Source organism: Stenella coeruleoalba, assembly GCF_951394435.1.
Source record: "Stenella coeruleoalba genome assembly, chromosome: 5".
NCBI classification, from domain to species: domain Eukaryota; kingdom Metazoa; phylum Chordata; class Mammalia; order Artiodactyla; family Delphinidae; genus Stenella; species Stenella coeruleoalba.
In genome coordinates this window covers 71,857,598-71,870,120 of record NC_137150.1, presented here as the reverse complement: position 1 = coordinate 71,870,120, position 12,523 = coordinate 71,857,598, and the positions used below count along the sequence as shown (strand labels likewise).

Here is a 12,523-nt window from a genome sequence, read left to right as displayed (position 1 = left end):
GATGCTGCTTCTAAGCGACAATATCATTGATATGTGAGATACCTGTGATATAGCAACAATATGGTACTTGTACTAGGTACTGAATTTCTTCTAGATGTAGCACCCTGGGAAAGTTTATGATCAGCCAAATGTTGTTGGTTTTCAACTTGAATTAGACTTTCTTTGATCTTTATACCTGATATAAACTAAAAGACTCTCTATTTGTCCACAAAAATGAAATAAAGAAAATGAGATAACTTTCCACTTATTATCTGTGGTATCTGCAGAATTACAGACCTAAATATTAAAGAAAAGATGTCAAGGTGCCAGCAGCACCAGATTGAAGATGGCAGCCAGCAGGAGACTGCTGAAGGGGCTTGAAGACATCCTCAAATGTGAGATGAAAAAATTCCTTTACATCTAGGTTGATGAAGCTACTTTGTTGACCTAGCAAGGGCTTATGGTTCCTGACAGCCCTCCATATTGATACGGGGGCCTTCGGAATCGAAATCAGCTTTCCAGCAGACTACCCATTCAAGCTACCAAAGATCACATGTGAATCGAAGATCTATCACCCGGAACATGGATGAAAAGGGCAGGTCTGTCTGCTGGTGATTAGTGCTGAAAACTGGAAGCCAGCAACCAAAACCAACCAGATGAACCCCCCAGCACAAGGACAGTAAAAAATTCTCTAAGAACGTTGAAGAGTTTACAAAGAAATATGGGGAAAAGTGACCTGTGGACTAAACTCTGCCACAACTGATTCCAGCGTGTGAGCAGAGACCCTGAGCAGTGCATTCAGATATCCCAAGAAGCAGGACTCTATGGAAGATTGACATGGGCCACCGCCCAGCATCTGCTTGTGGCAGTTACTAATTTTCTACAATTTTCATAATCAAAAGTGGTCTAGGTAACCTGTAAAGATAGGATTAAAATTTTAAGATGTTCTAAGAAAAAGAAAAGAAAAGATGTCAATAAATGGTGTCAGTGGACATGAAAAATGTGGTTACCACTGTGTCATGGATCTAATAAGCGGTATAATGAAAAAAAAAAACAGAAAAGAAAACTGAATTGAATACTTGGCTTTAAATTAAAACCAGGGCATGGGCTTCCCTGGTGGTGCAGTGGTTAAGAATCTGCCTGCCAATGCAGGGGACATGAGTTCGAGCCCTGGTCCAGGAAGATCCCACATGCCACAGAGCAACTAAGCCCATGTACCACAACTACTGAGCCTGCGAGCCATAACTACTGAGCCCACGTGCCACAACTACTGAAGCCCACACACCTAGAGCCCGTGCTCTGCAAGAAGAGAAGCCATTGCAATGAGAAGTCCGCGCGCAGCAACAAAGACCCAACGCAGCCAAAAATAAAATAAATTTATTTTTAAAAAAATTATAACCGGGGCATATTTGAGGACCAAGTTTTATGATTCATCCCTATTTTCGTAGCAGGTTAAAACCCATTGACAATAAAAAAGTATCAAAGTTTCTTCACCCAAATATCTCCAAACAAATCACTAGAGATGTCCTCAGTAAAGTGGATATGTAAGATTAAGATCATTCTAGACTTTGGAGAGCTAAATTTTATGTTTCCTCCTGCCCTAATTCTTGGTAGAGGTGAGTCAATAAGAGGAAAACTCACTTCTGTCCCCAGGTCACAGTCCTGGTCTTCCTCTGCTTCTCCTCTTCTCTCAGACTTCTTCCTTATTTTATCCCCAGTGCTTCAGCCAAGCAAGGCCCAGGGCCCTCCTGAGGAGTGAAGGCTTGGACTGAGGACAAGCTCACTGCCATCTCCCATCATTTGTATCCAGGCAAAAGTGGGTGAAATGAGCATCAAGGGCAGTCTTGGGAAGGGTGTGAAGGATGGAGACAGAGGGAGAGTCAGCAAAGGGAAATTGGCTGCCTGAGAAGCATGTGGGAGGGAAAGGAGCAGTCCTCTTGGACGGGGAGAATTGCAGGAACGCTGTATGTATGTGTCTGTGTCCCAAGTTTGGTTTGCACTAGATGAGAGAGTGACCTCTTTTTCCCACAAAGAACACTTGTCCAAAATCAGCCAGGCACTTCGTTCTACGCTCTCCAGATCAGCTCAGGGCTCTCACTAACTTCGCGAGGCTGGTTCTGATCTGACCACTAGAGACTTATCATAAAGAGTCTGCCTTTCTCCTGGAGTCCAAGGACCTCAGCTCTCGGCCACACACAATCACATAGATATATAATTAATATATCTATGATAAACCCTCCTCAGATAATCAGTTCTTCAATTTGGTGGAAGAACCAACCAGACCATTTGGGTCCTGCAAATAAACTAACCCATGGAATCCTGGAATGTTCCCATTCTCGGCCACTTATTTTGTGCTGGAGACTTTCATATTCACCAAGTGTCCACTAGACTGAGTGCTAAACAAGTTCATAGGGGTAAGACCATGATAAAAACACACAGAAGAAATTCTTCTGGTGTTAAAACAAACTCTGTGAGGACAAAATGTACTTGGAGTTCGACTCCATCTCTTCTGTCTTCGTGGTGGGGTACTACAGTTCATCAGGAAAATAGTTTGAAATTTGCAAAATCTCCAAATCCTGCCTTGGGGAGTCTGTGCCTGTTGGCTTTCTCACAGCTTCTTTGTGACCATAGGATGGGTTTAATAACCACACTCCGGGTTGTACAACTATTATTATCCCCATCAGAGAAATGCAGTGCAGAAAAACAGAACCTGTGTTTGCATTTCCTGTTTCATATAAACAGTTTCATCTAAGACAACAGCATAAGCTATTCATCCATGACTATAGTCCTCTCCTGGTGCTGAGGCTGGAGGGCCTGCAGCAAATGGTTTCAAAATGGAAGCATCTTCCCCAGCTGCACTCTCCACATGGCCTCCTTTCTCACCTCACAGCCTATCTCTCTGACTCTCTACCCCCATGGTGGGTGCATAAAAGAAATGGGGACCCAGTGAGTCTTGGTGCTTCTGCGGAAGCCCTCAGGCCCTGATCAGAGCTGACAGTTTGGGAGGTAGAGTGAGGCCAGTGGACTTAAAGATGCAAGCAGAGTTACGTAGGGATCCAAGGATTTTAATGGTTCCTAAGCTAATACAACCTTCTCCCAACTTCCGTTTCTGACTCCCCTGACCTGCCTGGGGTCTTGTCTTCTTCCTATACTAGGTACCAAGTCACAGTCATAGAATGTTAGTGGCAAGAAAGGATGAACTTTGATCTGGGCAGAGGAAGTTCCTTGCCAAAGTCAGCCACAGATTGATGACAAAGCTGAGCCTAGAACCCGTCTGTCTTGATTCACAGACCTGTGCTCTTTCCAGAAGTCCTAACATGAAGAGGATTCTTTAACTGAGCTGCTATGGAGATTCTCACTGATTCTTGGCTGTAAATAGTAATGGCCTGTCAAGATACCAAAATTGAAATAAGACAAAATAGGATAAACCTTAGTTGGCTACAACATCATTGAGAGGAGACTACAAACTCCCTCATCCCTGACACTCTCAGGGATCTGAGTAGGGTCTAGTATCATGGAGGACAAGGTTGGTCACATGAATCCTTCCTTTCCTCTGCTGTCCACCCAGTGACCATTCACAGCATGACTCATCCCTAACATGTTTAGCTGTAGGTCTCTAAAATTTTAGATGCTCAGGAAAGGAAGAGGCCTTAAAGAGCATACAGAATAACTACATGTCTGCGTGTATCACATATGTTAGAAGCAGCTGCAAGTCCAAAGGCAGCCTCCTGTGCCTGTGTCCACAGATCCCTGTGGGACTTGAAGATCTGGCCGTTATCTGGTTAATCTGAACAGGTAGCAGTTAAGCTGTATATTTCAAGCCAGAATGTTCACTATGCCACTTGCATTATTCTATTTGGCAGTCTACACTGCAGGACTCCTATAGTAGAGCTAGAAATTCCCCTCCACTTATCCAGTTTCCCAATTTAAAGTCCTAAGGGTATCCCTCTGCTCTGCACGACGTCCTAATGTAGCCATTTATCCCCTGGGCCATTTCCCTGGCCCACTCTGTCCCTGGACCAGAGATGTGCTTCCTCCCAACCCAGCACAGATGCTATGGGAGGCCTGGTACAGTGACCTGGGCTCAGCTGACCCCGCCACTCCATCTGTTCATGGGAACAGTGCTTCCTTTGTACCATTGTTTGGTTTTTTGTTTTTTGGTTGTTGTTTTTTTAAATTTTTCCTTCTCCCCTGTTTCAAACTCAGTCCCTCAGGGCCTCAGTTGAAGCCCATCCCTGCCCAAGCACATCCCCACACTACAACTTGTAATATTCCCTAAGCAGGCCATGGATATCTTTTCAAATAACCCTCCTGAAGTGGGAAGGTCCTGGGAAATCCAGTCACTTCCCCTCAACTGGAAGCACCAGCTTCTGGAAAATTCCACAGCTCTGGGCCCTGGCTAGTGGGAGAAAAGGGGAGGGGGTGAATTCGGTTGATGCCTAAATCTTTAGACCATCTGTTGGGTTCTTTTGAGTGAGTTAGGGTGAATCTCAATGAAGTGAAATTCTCAACCTGGAATAGTTATGACAACCTGAAGATCATCTCAGGCCAAATGTAGAGAAAAAAGGCAAAGTGTGTGTGTTCATCCCTTAGAGTTGTGAGGTGGGACCTTCCTTCAGACCCAGCAGACTTTCTTTAGGGGAGCCCTTCCTTGACCCTTTTAAGAAAATCACGGGCCTTCTGGTCATGATTGAAATCTCCCTATTTGAAGCATATTTGATGAACCAACTCTTTCGTTCACATATTTTTCTTTTAAAAGTTGAGTTTGTTTTCCTAAATTTTTGTTATTCTAACTACATCAAAGCATCCCAGTCCAAAGACATAGAATGTGCTAGGAAAGCAGACATTGGATCATTTAGGGCAAAATGTATATAAGACATGTTTACTTGAGAGTTCGTGATACCAGAGATAAAAGGATTTCTGGCTGACAGGTCAACAGGCTTCTTTCCCTGGAGACTAGGGTCCCCTGTGGTCCCAAGATCCCCAGAGTGGTACCTGCAAGGCTGAGCCCTGAGATGCTAAGAGTCCCTAAGCTTTGCCCATCTCTCAAGTGGATATGGCTGTGGGAAGGGAATGTAAGAGACAATTTGAAGCCCCTGGACAGGCAGAATGGAGCTGTCCAGTGCCCCTCACGGCAGGGTGCAGAGATCCTGAGTCTTCAGGAGTTTGTCTGGTTAATGTCCATGTTCAGCTTCTGCTACAAAGGTCACTGATCCAGGTGAGGGAAGCTGAGAAACAAGTGACCAGAGCAACTACTCAGAGGGGAAAGAAGCCAGAATAGCAAAGTCCACAAGGACAGGGGTTTGATCTTGTACATCTCATCTTCCTGGTGCCTAGCAAAATGACTAGTCCTTGCGAAGTGCTCCGTAAACATTTGTTAAATTAATAAATTATTGATTTATGAGAACAGGTCAAAGATTTAGGCCTGGGGTGGGGGAGACAGAAGGAAGTCTAAGGGGATTAGTCAGAAACCTCAAGGGAATCTTGGTAAGTCTCAGAATCATTGACTCAACAGAGGAGGTCCCTTTACTCCAAGACCCAAGTCCAAATGCAGCTCCCACTATGGTTGTGACATACGGTATGAGCTTAGTGACACTTGAACCTTCTCATGTCAAATTAGATGGAGGCCTGAGGTAAGGTATTGCCACTGGGGAAACAGAGAAGGGATGAAATAGAAATTTAGGAGGCTGGATGGAGAATATTTGGAGACAGAGTATGTAGGTATTGAAGAAAAGTGACTCAAAGGTAAAAATAATATAAAGACAATATCTACTTCATGGGGTTACTGTAAGGAGTAGACGAATTAACACAGAGTCTCTGGAATAGTATTTGAGTGCCACTAGGTAGGTTTTTTTTTGTTTGTTTGTTTTTTGCGGTACACAGGCCTCTCACTGTTGTGGCCTCTCCCGTTGTGGAGCACAGGCTCCGGACGCACAGGCTCAGTGGCCATGGCTCACGGGCCCAGCCGCTCCGCGGCATGTGGGATCTTCCCGGACCGGGGCACGAACCCGTGTCCCCTGCATTGGCAGGCGGACTCTCAACCACTGCGCCACCAGGGAAGGCCTGGGTAGGTTCTTAATAGAAAGAGCTTTCTCCTCCTCCTCATCCCTCTCTACTTTCATTAAAGTTCAGACTATCCCACCTGAAAACCTCAGAGTGCCCACCCCAAGGAGGCTCTGCCAGCCGTGTCTTTATGTGAATGTCATGATTGAAGGCCATGGACACACCCGTGTCTCTACCGATCCCCACTGAACAGATAGAAATAAAAGTGTCTTCTCTCCAGGGCTGCGTCAGGAAAACCCCGAAAGCCGTTCTCTCACAGTCAGAATGTTTTCTTTGTTCCTCTGAGATAGAACCAACATCTCTGTAAAGGACAAAGAGGCAGCTTGACTCATAAGCCGAGCAGACGCTATGGGCTGAGTGATGGCTACACGGGGTAGCTGGAGCTGAACCCCTGAGACTTCAGTATTTGTTGTGGTATATACTATGATGAGGTGCGGGGGACCTTTTTAAAAACCGAATACGTGTATTTCTGAACGTCAGATTCACATGCAGCCTCAGACCTCTCCAAACACACTCATCCTAAGCTCTCCTGATGTGTCCTCAGGGCCCCCAGAGAATGGAAAAGGACCAGACATGTCTGGCCACATTTCTGATTCTTTCCCTCCAAATATTTTCATGCCCTCACTTATTCAACAAACATTTACCAAGCTCCTACTTTGTGCCAGGCACCATGCTGGAAGCTGGAGCGTCAAAGAAATAAGGCCACATCCCTTCCCACGTACAGCCCTGTAGGGAAGAGAGACAAACCACACACTAGAACACTGGGGGATGTGTTAGAGAGAGATTTTGCAAACGGTCCTGGGAGCACAGAGGAGGCCACAGAGCCCAACCAGTGTTTCAGTGTTCCTGGAGGACCAGCAAGAGTTGACCATGTGAAGAGGGCAGGGAGGCCTTCCAGGTAAGGGAGCCGCAAGCAGGATGGCCAAAGGCAAGCAAGACAATGACTCAGTGGTTCTCACCTCCCTGCACATTGAAATCATTGGCAGAGCTTTTCTTTTCTTTTTTTTATTGAAGTATAGTTGATTTACAATGTTGTGTTAGTTTGTGGTGTACAGCAAAGTGATTCAGATATAGATATATATATTCTTTTCTATTATGGTTTATTACAGGATATCGAATAGAGTTCCCTGTGCTACACAGTAGGACCTTGTTGTTTATCTATTTTATATATGGTAGTTTGTATCTGGTAATCTCAAACTCCTAATTTATTCCTCCCCTGCTTTCCCCTTTGGTAACATAAGTTTGTTTTCTATGTTGGCAGAGCTTTTAACAGTTACTGATGCCTAGGCCCTCACACAGATCTATTAAGTCAGAATCTTTGGAGATAGGGCCCAGGAATCAGTCTTATTAAAAGCACCCCAGGTATATGTGACCAGAGTTAAGGACCACTGGACTAAGGAAGAGTCACTAACACAAGATATTTGGGGGAAAAAAGCACAAAAGAATACTATTTCACTCCATCAATAATTCTAAAATAGAGGCTCTTAGACCCCATGCAAAGCATGCAAGACCAAGGGATGCACTGATGTATTCTCGAGTCAGTAACAGATCTACTATATAGCCTCCACCCAAATCCAGGAACCAATGAAATCTGTGGTTCTCAGTCACCTCCTCTCCCCTACACCCACTTGCTCCCTCCAGGAGATGTAGCCCATGGAAAACCACTTGCCATTCTTAATGGAGTATGCTGTGGCTCTCAAATCCAATAATACTCTCTTCATCGCTGTAATGAGGACCTACTTGTATTTCAGAAAACTTAAAAGGAGGCTCCAAGGCCAAACACAAAACTCTAGACACGGTACAACAATACCACTTTTGACAAAGTACATAATAAATCAATAAATCAAATGGTCATTTTCTTAAAGACTTAGATGGAGACATAGAAATCCTGTTCTTCAAATTGGGGCATGTCCCATTGTAAGAGGGACTACCTTGGACCAAGAGACTGGCCAATAGCTCCCATTCACGAGAAGGTGAATTCAGAAGTGGTTACGAATCCCAGTTCAGCCACTCGCTGCACCATGTTGGGCAAGTCCTAACCTGTGAGCAAGTTCTCTGCTCCACAAAATGGATATAATTATATCTACCTTGCATGGTTGCTCTTGGCTTGAAGGAGATAATATATGTAGAGTACCCAGCATAACAAGTGTCTAGTACCCGAGAGCTGGCTCATCAGTCAGTGAAAACTCTCTATTTATTCTACCATCACTTTATTGTCGGAAACTGTGTTACAGGAGCGAAAGTAACACAGAGATAGAAGGATGGGCCAGGTCATGGTTCTCCTGCTGCCACCCTCTCCCTCCCTCTTATCTTCTCACTCGAGGCAGCACGTGGCACCTGAGACTCGAAGTCTGCAGGCTGCTCCTGCCTCTCGGGGGTGATGGGTTCAGCCCCTCTACCCAGATGAAGACAGCATGTGAGAGCCTGGAGTCTGGCTCTCTCCCTCTGTCACCTGGGCCCCAGCCCAAATGTGATGCTCCATCACCTCCTATTTACTGACCTCTCTCACCAGCATTGGGAAACTGCCCTTCACTCCTGCACACTCAGTTGGACTTCATTAAAGAAATTTCTCTCCCAGAAGGTATGTTCATGGAAATTATGTCGAATCAAGCAGGGACTCCAGACATCCTCTCTCAAGTTCCTACCCTTTTTGTGCCATGGACCCACTGACAACTCAGCAAAAATGTCCATAAATGCGTAAAACAAAACAGGATCGCAAAAGCATTCAATTTTATTGAAATGGGGTTCTGTCAACCTCCCATGGAGACCCATGGATTCCATATTACAAACACCTGATAGTCAAACCCTGGATTGAAAGCTCAGGAAACTCTCCAAAGTCACCCAGCTAAGAGGTAAGAGAGCTGAGGCAAGAACCCCATCGCCCTGTTCCGGAACCTGAGCTCTGTCCACCAATCTATTTATTATCTTAGAAAACTAAAAAAATCAAAACAGAGCTCTTACTGCTTCTGCATTAAAAAATCCTGAATTTTGGTCCCATTGGAAGGCTTGGAGGTGGCCCTGCCAGCCCCATATATCTTCATAAGAACTGGCCTCAGTCTATATTGGATTACAAAACTGGACAAAGATTGTTTCCCAGCAAACATCTGGAAAAGCTTAAAGCCACAATAAGTTGACTGAGGTAACTGGTAGCAGATGTCCCAGCTCCTGGAATTTGTTGGATGACGGTGTTGGATGATGGACTAGATGCACGGGTTCAATTCCTCTGCTTTCAGGTGGCCTTTGTCAAGGAGTCTGGAACACTAGTTTCTGAGCCTGATGCAGAAAACTCAGCCCTCCTGCTTGCCTCAGCATTTCTCAGGAATTAGTAAGCAGTTGGTATCATCCTTCTCTGCTGAGAAGGTTGGAAGGTATTAAACCCCTGGCCAATCTCTCAGTGAACCCTTTCACCCCTTTCTATTGCTGGGCCAATAGAACATAATGGTTAAAAGTATGGGTTTGGAGTTACACGTTAGGATTTAAATTCTCACTTCATCACTTTAGAAAAGTTGCATGACCACATCTTCCCACCTCAGTTTTTTCATCCCTCTAATGGGACTAGTACTAATGCCTGCCTTGCAGGGTATGTAACAATTAGAGCTAATATATGGAAAACACCTATATAGGACCTGGTGTTGCAGTGTTAAATAGTCAGGAGCTATGATTACAATTAGTCCTAGGTTGAACCCTGCCCCTTCCCCACTCTGTCCCTAAATAAATGAAGCAGGTGTTAAGGCAGGTGTCATTAGCAGAGTGACTGTGTTCAAGGAAACCCATTTACCATGATCAGAGCAGAATTGTTGAGTTTCTCCAACAGATCTCAGCAAGATAAGTGACTTGACCACAGTCACACAAAGAGAAAACCCCACATCTTCTTACCACCAGATCTACATACCTCCCTGAATCTGGTTGCCTCCCCTCTGCATCCCCTCCTGTTTCTATGGGCCTAGAACCCTTGCTCCTCTCAAAAGCCAGCCTCTCCACCTGTGCTCTGGATCCCACTCCCTCTCTCTTGCTCAGGATTGCTCTTGCAGTCTCCACCCGCCTCTCCTACAGAATCAATATTCCTCCTCTACTGGATCAGCCCCATGTGCATGCCCTGAGCATCTTCCTCAACCTCCATGTCTCCTGTCAGCTACTAAACTCATTTCTCTATTTTCCTTCAACTTCAAAACTGAGTTGCTGTTTCCAATTCCCTTCCTCAACACACTCAAATTGGACTTCTATTCCCATTATCCACAGAGACTACTATTGTCAAGGTCACCAGTGACCTCCATTTGCTAAATCCAGGGGCCGCTTCTTCATTATCTTCTTTGAACTTTCAGCAAAAGTTGATTATTTCCTCCTTCTTAAAACATTTTCCTCCCTTGGCTCTGTGATAGCCCACTGTCCTCTTTTACTTATGTCTCCTTTACTGGCTCATTCTCCTCTAGTCAGTCTCTCTAAGTTAGAGCATAGTAAGGGTCTGTCCTGAGCATCCTTTTCTCCCATTACTGTGTGCTCTCCCTTTGTAACCCCATCGAGTACCATGACTTTGAAGACCATCTCCTTCTGGGATCCCCAACCCCCGGGTCTCAGACCGTTACCGGTCTGCAGCCTGTTAGGAACCGGGCCGCACAGCAGGAGGTGAGCGGTGGGTGAGTGAGCAAAGCTTCATCTGCCGCTCCCCATCACTCCCCATCGCTCCCCCCCGCTCCCCACCACTCCCCACCGTTCCCCATAGCTCCCCACCACTCCCCATCACTCATATTACTGCCTGAACCATCCCCCCAACCTCCCGTCCGTGGAAAACTTGTCTTCCAGGAAACTGGTCCCTGGTGCCAAAAAGGTTGGGGACCGCTGATCTATGTGCTTATGATTCCAAAATCTCTGCCTCTAGCCCTGACTTTTCCCCAAATCTTGACTTGACTATCCAACTGCCATCTTCACATTTCCACATGGGTGTCTAACAGGCAACTCAGATATAATTTATCCATGAAAGAATTTGAGTTTTCCTCCCAAACTTGCTCCTTCCTCAGGCTTCCTAGTTTTAGTCATTAGCGTGAGCATTCACCCAGTTGTTCAACCTATAAATCTAGGAGTCAGTCTTGATTCCCTTTTTTCTTCATTATCTATATTCAATATATCAGCAAATCTTGTCCACTTTATCTCCAAAGCATATTCCAAATTCATCTACTTCTCTCCATTTTCATCACAGTCACTGTGGTCCAAGCCACCATTACCTGAATGACTGCAATAGCTTCCCAGCTGATCCATCTGGAACCATTCTACAATCCACACTTGACAGGGAAGACTGAATAATCTTGTCACATTCTTGTAGAATGTACAAGTACATGGCTTCCCATTGTACTTGAAATAAAACCTAAATTCCTCAAAGCACGATGTAACATGGCTTCTGCCTACCTCTCCAAACTCACTTTGAATCACTTTCCTCCTCATCTCTCCACTCCAGCCACACTGGTCTTTCTGTCCCTTGAAAACCTGAAATCTATTCCCACCCTAGGACATTTGCACTGGCTGTTTGTTCTTCCTGGAATGCTTTTCCCCCTGATCCTTGAATGACTGTTTCCTTTCCATCATTAACATCTCACTGAAATGACCCTTCCTGACCACAAAACTGAAGTAGCCCACCCAGTCACTCCCTATCACATCACCCTGTTCTCTCATATATGTTTTCCTCTCTGTGTGTCTGACTCTGTTCTGGTTGGTAAGTCCCACAAGGGCTAGGACCTTGTCTTTCTTCTTCACCATTACATCTGCAGGACTTAGAACAGTGCCTGAACATGGCAGTGCTTGATATCTGTTGTCGAAAGAGTGAATGAATGGATAAATGAGTTAGTAACGGAGCTAGGACAAGAACCCAGGCCTCCCGCCTTCCAGTTCCGTGTTCCTCCCCCATGCCATGTCAAGTTGTAGTTTTCACCAGTTTGATTGCTTTCTTGCTGTTCAGCAGATGCTTGGCATCCTTCAACTCTCAGCTGGTTCCAGATCCTAGTGATAAACTAAACGGCCACAAAGGAGCAGGAAGGAGAGGAAAGAGGGCATCTGAATAAATCATGAAGTATGTGGTCATCCCCCAAAATAATGAGAATTAAGCACTCAATCATCCAGTGACATTTAGTAAACACTTATTACCTACCAGGCATTAGGCAATTTACCAGGGACAAAAAGACAAACCTACTCTGAAGGATCTGACAGTTTCCAGGAGGAGATGGTGGCCCTAGTGGTGATGCTTGACGTGGTGTGATGGGCCTGAGACCAAAGTAACACGTGCTGTGGAAACACAAAGTAGAGAGTGATGAACACTGCATGGAGTGGGCAAGAATTCAGGGAGACAACCAGAGAGTGGAACTTTTGAACTGAGTCTTAAAGAGTGAATACCTGCTATTGAAAACTCATAGTCTGGGTTTTCACATGAAAACTACAGTTGTGTTTCCCCTTCATTATACTTGACAAAAGAAAAATCACTTTAGAAAGGCATACA

At 45.1% G+C, this 12,523-nt stretch overlaps 1 protein-coding gene and 1 pseudogene across 6 annotated transcripts in view; both read left to right on the top strand.

Moving 5' to 3' along the window:
- The window catches only part of APOD (apolipoprotein D), an 87,832-nt gene that overhangs the window by 57,595 nt on the left and 17,714 nt on the right, over nt 1-12,523 (top strand). The gene's annotated exons all lie outside the window — the stretch shown is intronic.
- Nucleotides 326-832, top strand: LOC307187216 (ubiquitin-conjugating enzyme E2 L3-like; annotated as a pseudogene). The gene has a single exon. The product of its transcript is annotated as a ubiquitin-conjugating enzyme E2 L3-like (transcript).